Below are 7,980 nucleotides of genomic sequence, written 5' to 3'. Positions count from 1 at the left end.
CAAGCTGCCATGAGGAACAAGAGCCAGCAGCGTGGGCACAGCCCTTTAGTGACACCTCAGAGTCACCTGGGTACCTTCAGAGGTGTCTGAACTGTGTCCAGGGGCAGGATGGACACGCAGGAGAAGCTCTCCAGCATGGATCTGCTGTTCCTGAGGTCAGGAATTCCATCCCCTGCAGGCTCTGCTGCGTTTTGGGATCTCATCCAGTGCCCCACTGCTGTCCCATGGAGATGCCACCATCATGGTAGCTTTAAGTAAGAAAGATACACACTCTCTCCTGACCTAGTCAAGTTTTATTGTCCCTGAGATTCCCGAAGGTCCTGGTCACAAAGGCCACACTGTGAAGTGCCTCCAGAGCAGAGCTTTGCCCCGAGGCAGCAGCAGCTGCTCCAAAGTGACCTGGTTTGGGGGCAGGGTCCCGGTTCCAAGGGGAATGTTCGGGGACCAGCTCCAAATGGCCAAGTGCAGATGTCCCTCCCACCCCCAGCACCCTGCAGCCCAAAGCTCGGCCTTTGTGGGTCAGATTTCATTAAGGAGGGCCGGATGCTTAGAAGACATGGAGCGGTTTGTCTCTGGTTATTGTCCGGGTGATTTCCATAATGGATTAGCAGAGATTAGCCCGGCACTGGGAGAGGCACCGGCTCGCTCTGCACGCTCCACAGGCGGAGGATTCCGGCTGGAAATGGGATGATCTAATAACAGGGATAATTGCTGCTTTATGGACTCTAAGTGCTGCCGTGTCAGGGGCTCGTCTGCCTCGACAGTGAGGCCATTGTACAAACAGAAATCCCCCGGTCACCCCACAGCTCACGGTGACAGCGAGTGGCCTCTCGGTGACTTCCATGGGGACACTGAACACCTGCACTACGAGATACCAGCAGCGAATTAATTGATCCAAGCCCTTAAAGCTGCTTTAAGGGGATCCCCTGGTGCTAATATTGCTGCTTTCCCACCCCCCAGAGCGATGCTGGAGGAGGGGAAACTGAGGCAGGAGCAGGGTGGGGTTCCCTTATCACCCCCCCTAATCTCAGTGCTTTTATCTCTGATTCCCTCAGGGTAAATTCAGGGCTCGACAATTAATTTCTGCCGGGTGTTTTGCACTGCTCAGGAGCCAGCCAAGCCCATACTGTGAATATTACAAAGCTTTTTAGAACAGGAGTGCTTGGCAATTGCGACAGCACTTTTGAATCATTCATAATTTTGCACAGGGGCAACTTCTGTAGGTGTCTCGTTTCCTCTATGTTCATAATGTTTTAGGACTAAAAATAACAAGGAATTGCTGTTGGAAATGTGAACGAGGAATTAGAATTGCCAAGGAACTCGGGAGTCAAACTGTACTGGAGGACATCAGAGCCTTCCCACAGCCACAGCCCCAAACACAATTATTCCCGGGTTAGGCACAAGGAAAACGTGGCTAGAAAGATTGGGAAGCAAAGCAATATGTGGATGAGTGAGGAGAAGGGGATTTTTGGGATAGTTAGAGGCTCTTTGTGCCCACAAACACCACAAAACTGAGCTGAGCATCTTTGTGGCATCCCTCAAATTCTGGGGATGCTTTGGGACAGCAGAGCTGCACTCCTGCTCCTGCTGGGAGTCTCCTGCCTCATGTGAGGCTGCTCCCATGGCTTGAGGCAAAATCCTGGAGAGGTTTAAGTATCTCCTGTAGATATTGGATCCCTTCCTGCAGAGGGGCTTTGCTGGAGCTGGAGTCTGGGACATTCAGGGGTGACAGTCCTGGAGCTGGGATTGGGCTGCAGGACAGGCAGGGACACTGCAGGAACCAAGGCACCACAGCTTTGGGACAGCACAGGGAGAGCAGGGAGAGCTGGGAGTGGGGAAAATCCGTGTGGTGGCACTGGAAAATCAACCCTGTCCTGGGCTGATCCTATAGCAAAGGAGGGGATTCTGTCCCTGTGCTCAGGTGAGACCCCCCCTGCAGAGCTGCCCCAGCACAGGGAGGAGCTGGAGCTGCTGCAGCCAGGCCAGAGGAGGCTCCAGGATGGGCAGAGGATGGAGCAGCTCTGCTGGGAGGAAAGGCTGGGAGAGCTGGGATTGTTCACCTGGACAGGAGAAGCTTTGGGGTGACCTCAGGGTGGCCTTGCAGGAGAGCTGGAGAGGGAGTTGGGACAAAGGGATGGAGGGACAGGACACAGGGAATGGCTCCCACTGCCAGAGGGTGGGGCTGGATGGGATTTTGGGCAGGAATTGTTCCCTGGCAAGGCTGGCACAGGGTGCCCAGAGCAGCTGTGGCTGCCCCTGGATCCCTGGCAGTGCCCAAGGCCAGGCTGGATGGGGTTTGGAGCAGCCTGGGACAGTGGGAGGTGTCCCTGCCATGGCAGGGGGAGATTGGGATGAGCTTTATGTTCCCTTCAAACCCAAACCATTCTGGGATTCTCTGGCCGGGATTGCTCTGGGATGAGCCCTCTTGCTGTCCTGGCTGGCTCAGAAGGAGCAGCTGACCCCCCAAACTGGTGTTGTTGCCCTAAAAAGCAAAGACCCCCCCTTGGGTTTGGGATCCCCTCAGATTCCTTTCCAGAGGTCACTGCCTGGATCCTTCCCTGCCTTTCCCAGCTCTCCTCCATGGCAGGGCTCTGCTCCAAGCCCTTGCCTGGTGATTTCTGTGCTGAGCTCTCCTCTGAGCCGACGGGAAGAGGAGAATTCACGTCCTGGAAGTTTCAGCCTCTTCTTTCAGAATTAATTTTGCAAGCTCCTCCTTGGCCCAAGCTCTCTGCGGGCTCAGGCAGAACAGGGCCAGCGAGAGGGGAAAGTCATGTTGCTGGTTAAATCTCCAAAGCAAAAATAATCCATTTTAATGAAGGTTCACAATCTGCAATGAATGTGAAACAATGTTGTCAGCTAAGCTGTTGCATTATTCACTTTTATTTGTACAAGGTCCTTCCATTAATATTTGACTACAAGAGAATGCAATTAAAAATTTTCTACTTGAATAAACCTCTCACCACGGTGTTGGTTAAAGGATAAAACCCTTTTAGGGTGGTGGAGAGGGGAATCTAGCACGCTGGCACGTGGGTCACACATCGACTCTCATCCTCCTGCACCCCAGGTTTTGTTCCCTGCTCTCATTTTGTGCTGTGCCTTCCCTCCAATCCTCGCCCCACATCTGCTCCTCTGGGCTCCTCTGCTCCCTTCCCTGGCATCCCAAGGATCCCAACACAATCATTTCCTTCAGAGCAGAGCCAAGACAGGCAGGGAAGGGAGGGGGAAGCACCCCCAAGCCTCAGCTGACTGAATTTTCAGGCTGAGGCAGAGCCCCATTTTCCTGGGAAGGAGTGGGGGCTTTGCCTTCGTGTCCAGGGGTGTTTGCTGGCAGGGAGAGATGATTTATTATTTAAATTTTGGCATGCATGGCTGGGCAATGAATTAGTTGTAATCTCCCAGGATGGGAGGAAAAAACCTTCTAGGATCAGGGAAGAGAGTTCAGACACGAGCTCAGCTCATCACAAAAGGGAAGATGTTGGGGACAAGGGACACGAGGATGATATGCAAAGCATGGAGTCACACATAGAAGGATTAGGCACTAATTCCCCTTCCTGAGCATCCAGGAACAAAGAGCCTGTGGTGAAAATAAAGCCACAGAGTTTAGGTGGGCACAGAGGGTTGAAATATGGCCAGGTTTGTGTGGACTGGGAGCAGGGAAGAGGAAAACGAGCTTGGAACTGTCTGGGAGATCCCTCACTGCTCCCAGGCTCCTTCAGGGAGCTGGGAAGTGACACCAGGAGATGGACATTCCATCCTGGAGAATCCCACACTCCCTTTTCCTGCTGGGAAAAGCACAAGGGAGATTTGGGAGCCTGAACTGGGTGGGATAGGACAAAATCTGTGGGGATATGTGGAAAAGGAACCTCTGACTCTAAAAATGAAGCCTAGGAGGGGTTTGGAGCCTCTTTTGGAGGAGGAATTTGGGGTGGAGAGGGCAAACCATGGAGGCAGGGAATTGCCAGAGAACAGGGAGTGTCTCCAGGAGCAGGGGAATAACCTTGGAGAGTGATTTCTAGAGGAAAAGAACTCTCAGGAGAGTTCCCACCTCCCCAGGACCTCCACACAAGCAGAGGAGAAACCAGAGAGGATTTGAGGGAATTAATGCTCTGGTTCAGCTGATCCAGGTCCAGCACACTGTAGATTTTTGTTTTTTTGGGAGAAGATCTGCCAGGACACGCAGGGGGCAGAGATCCAACCCCAACCCTGGCAAAACCGGGCTGACCCCTGTGGGAATTCCATCAACCCCAGCCAGGAACATTTGCGCATCTCCATCTCTCTAATGGTTGGATTTGATGATCCTAAAAGTCTTTTCCAACCTAAACAGTTGGGATTTGTCTCTTTTTGGGACCAAGCAGGATCTGCTGCTGTGGCATAAAATGCAGAAAAGCTGCCAGCACTGTCCTCCTCATCCTGGGGTGAACATTTTCCCAATTCTGGGATAACCACAGCTCCTCAGGAGATCTCCTGCCCTGGGATCATGACTGAGGATGGAACAGCCCATCCATGAACCCAGGGAACACAAAAACCAACCAGCAGCAACTGCAGGGAATATTCTGGGGGTTATTCTGCTCTTCCTTCTCTCTTGCAAGAAGGATTCAGGGAATATTCTGGGGGTTGTTCTGCTCTTCCCATCTCTCCTGCAAGGAGGATTCAGGGAATATTCTGGGGTTATTGTGCTCTTCCTTCTCTCCTGCTGGGCTCTTACCTGGCTGCTTGTTGGGAAGGTCACAGTGACATCCAGAGCTCCAGGAAAACCACTGGCACCATCCCTGGGCTCTCCTGTGGGGCTCTGGCTGCACCCCTGGAGATTTCACATCCCACAGTTGCCACTGCAAGGGGGCATCAGCTCATCCAAGCCCCAGGAATCTGCCAAGCAGCAGCTCAAGCAGGGCCTGGGAGTGCCCAGAGAGGAATCTTCAGACTTTCACTTCACTACGCTTCAACTCTTCCCAGATAAAGTAAGGATTAGGAAGCCCATTCATCTTCGGGAGTGCTGTGGAAAATCAGTCCATTATTTGTGTCCCATTCATGTTATCTGGGCCAGGGAGATGAATTATTCCATCCCCAGCAGCAGATTTGTGCAGTGAGGAGTACAGACAAGGGCCCATCCCAAACAATCAGGCTGGAGAGGGATGCTGAGGGATGGTTCATGGAATGTGTGCCAGGATTCCAGCCCAGGCCAGCCTGGGGCTCTCAGGATGAGTGGAGTGCAGCTGCATCCCAATACAATCCCAAAGCATTCACAGAGAATCATGGACTGCCTTAGGTTGGAATGGTCCTTAAAAATCACCCAGTGCCCCCCCTGCCATGGCAGGGACACCTCCCACTGTCCCAGGCTGCTCCAGCCCCAGTGTCCAGCCTGGCCTTGGGCACTGCCAGGGATCCAGGGGCAGCCACAGCTGCTCTGGGCACCTGTGCCAGCCCTGCCCACCCTGCCAGGAACAATTCCTGCCCAAAATCCCATCCAGCTCTGCCATTCCCTGTGTCCTGTCCCTCCACCCTTGTCCCAACTCCCTCTCCAGCTCTTCTGGAGGTGCTCTGAGCTCTCTCTGGATCCTTCTCCTTTCCAGGTGAGCGCCCCCAGTTCTCCCAGCCTGACTCCAGAGCAGAGGGAATGGGGAGGGGCTGGAGCCCCAGGAGAGGCTGAGGGAGCTGGGCAGGGGCTCAGGCTGGAGCAAAGGAGGCTCAGGGGCCCTTGTGGCTCTGCACAACTCCCTGCCAGGAGGGGACAGTCGGGGGGGTCGGGCTCTGGGAACAGGGAACAGGGACAGGAGGAGAGGGAACGGCCTCAGGCTGGGCCAGGGCAGCTCAGGGGGGACAGCAGCAGCAATTTCCCCATGGAAAGGGAGCTCAGGGCTTGGAACTGCCCAGGGAGGGTTGGAGTGCCCATCCTGGAGGTGCCCAAGGAATTCCTGGGGGTGGCACTGAGTGCTCTGGGTGGGGACAGGGTGGGGATGGGGCACAGCTGGGACTGGATGGGCTGAGAGGATTTTCCAGCCTCAAGGGTTCTGGAATTCTGTGAAATATTTTTCTTTCATCCAAACCCCTCTCCTCATCACAGACCCACCGTCTGAGCAGAAAAAACCTCAGAGACAGAGCCTGGAAAATTCCAAGCAGCTGGAACAGGCTGGACAGGAGCTCCTGTGCCACCCCCAGAGCTGCTGGGAAGGCCTAAAGGTGGTAAAATCTGATTATTGAACGATCCGGGAGTGCTGCACTGCTGCTCAGGGAGATTTATCCCCCATCTGTGCTTGTTTTCACTCCACCGGCACACCTCATAAATATCCCCTTTTAAACCAAAGCACCTCCATTTACAAACCTGTTAGCAGAGCTCTGGCATTTCCTAAGGATTTTGCCTCCAACATCCCCGCCTGGAATGCCACGTGTTAATCCCCAGAACTCGCCGGGATTTCTCAGGCTCGAGTTTTCTCCTCTGCTAAAAAAACACAGAGTCCAAAATCTTCCAGATGCCCACGCAGGTGAGAGCAAATAATCCTGGGAATTTGAGAGAGCGATTACAAACTGAAATTCCCTTTTGAGACGACCACATCAAGGCTCAGAAACCTTTGCTGTGCAAAAGGGGGAAAAAAAAATTGGAAAAAAAAATTAAAATTCACGAAATCCCAAAGCCCTGCGAGGCAGTAAGTAAAGTTTGGCAAGTTCCAAACGCATTCCCTGTTGTTCCAAGCTGTTCCTGTGGCTCCCCAGAGGGCTGGTCCATAAAGGATAACAACCTTTGCCTGCTGGGAGCTATTAGCTTAAATGGGAGCGGGCTGCTGCAGCATTTAAGGCTGATTAGAATGGTGTCATTGGATTTGTATGCACTGGGATCCATGCAGATGGATTTCACAAAAATTCCGAGAAATTACATCCAGGAAAGGGAGTTAAAGGGATGTCTCAGTGCGTGGCAAGCGCTCGGCTGACTGAAATTGCAACGAGAGGAGCAGTGGGGGAAAAAAAAGAAAAAGAAAAAGAAAACCACAAGGAAGTTAAAATGAGGCCAGGGAATTTGGGAGCAGAATTCCAGGCTCTGGAATCCGCTGGAATTAGGGATCAAAATGGCCACGTATCTCTTCCTCATTCTTGCATTAAATTCAAGTTATTTTCATTCGATGTGTGAGCACATTAAATCATTGCTGTGTTGCACGTGAAATTGCACAAAATCAGGGATGTGTGGTTACCCTCCATGCAGGTGTCACCCCTGGATTAAAACTTCTCCCATCCTAGCATTTCCAGGCATTCCCAGGCCAGGCTTCCACCCTAGAAATCCATCAGCTCAGGTAGCAACCCCCAGATTTCCACATCCTGGGTAAAAACAGGAATTTGCCTCTGGATAAAACCCCTGACCCAGAAAAGCAGAATCGACCTCTTACAACTCATTTGTCTCTCTGTGACTTGCAAATCTCAGGAATTTTCCACCCCAATCAACTCAGCTTTCACCTCCCCCTGAGAGAGCACAGCATCTTCTGCTGGAGGTTTTTGGTTTCTCTCAAGGCTTCAGTGGCTCCTTTTGGGGGTTTTCTCACCCATGGAGCTGCTGGGACATTCCCAGACATGGGAGATTGAGCTGGGGATGCCACCAAGGGTCACTGAGCCAACCCCAGAGTGCCCAGCACGGTGCAGCCAGAGATTTCCAGCAGCTTCTTGGTGTCCAGAGCCACTGATGAGCTTTTGTTCATTAAAATCATTGCTAATGAGCCTGGCATTCTTCAGGCAGGCTCAGAGTCTGCTCCCTGTGCTTAAAGCCTTGGCCTTGGCCTGGTGGGGATGGACTAGGGATGTTGGAATGAGGGAAAGGATGAGCAGGAGTCTTTAAACTGCCTGAAACAACCTGATGGTTGTGGTCATCTTCATCCCATCATTTTCATCATCATCCCATCACCTTCATCTTCATCCCATCACCTTCATCATCATCCCATCATCTTCATCATCATCCCATCACCTTCATCTTCATCCCATCACCTTCATCTTCATCCCATC

The 7,980-nt window shown here is 52.5% G+C and overlaps 1 long non-coding RNA gene across 2 annotated transcripts; it reads right to left on the bottom strand.

The window, feature by feature from the left end:
- Positions 1-2,441: 2,441 nt before the first annotated feature.
- Positions 2,442-6,798, bottom strand: LOC306808809. Of its 2 annotated transcripts, none has more exons than XR_013776103.1 (3): positions 6,618-6,737; positions 6,320-6,495; positions 2,442-2,827 (listed from the first exon to the last, which is right to left on the bottom strand). It is a non-coding gene; the product is annotated as an uncharacterized lncRNA (long non-coding RNA). The 2 variants fall into 2 exon arrangements; XR_013776102.1 differs by lacking the exon at positions 2,442-2,827 and adding an exon at positions 4,592-4,690 and having other exon boundaries at positions 6,618-6,798.
- Between the last annotated feature and the right edge of the window lie 1,182 nt (positions 6,799-7,980).

This window comes from Erithacus rubecula, assembly GCF_903797595.1.
Source record: "Erithacus rubecula genome assembly, chromosome: 16".
Taxonomy (NCBI): Eukaryota; Metazoa; Chordata; class Aves; order Passeriformes; family Muscicapidae; genus Erithacus; species Erithacus rubecula.
The sequence above is the reverse complement of the archived record's forward strand: the minus strand, read 5'-3'. Positions and strand labels throughout refer to the sequence as shown.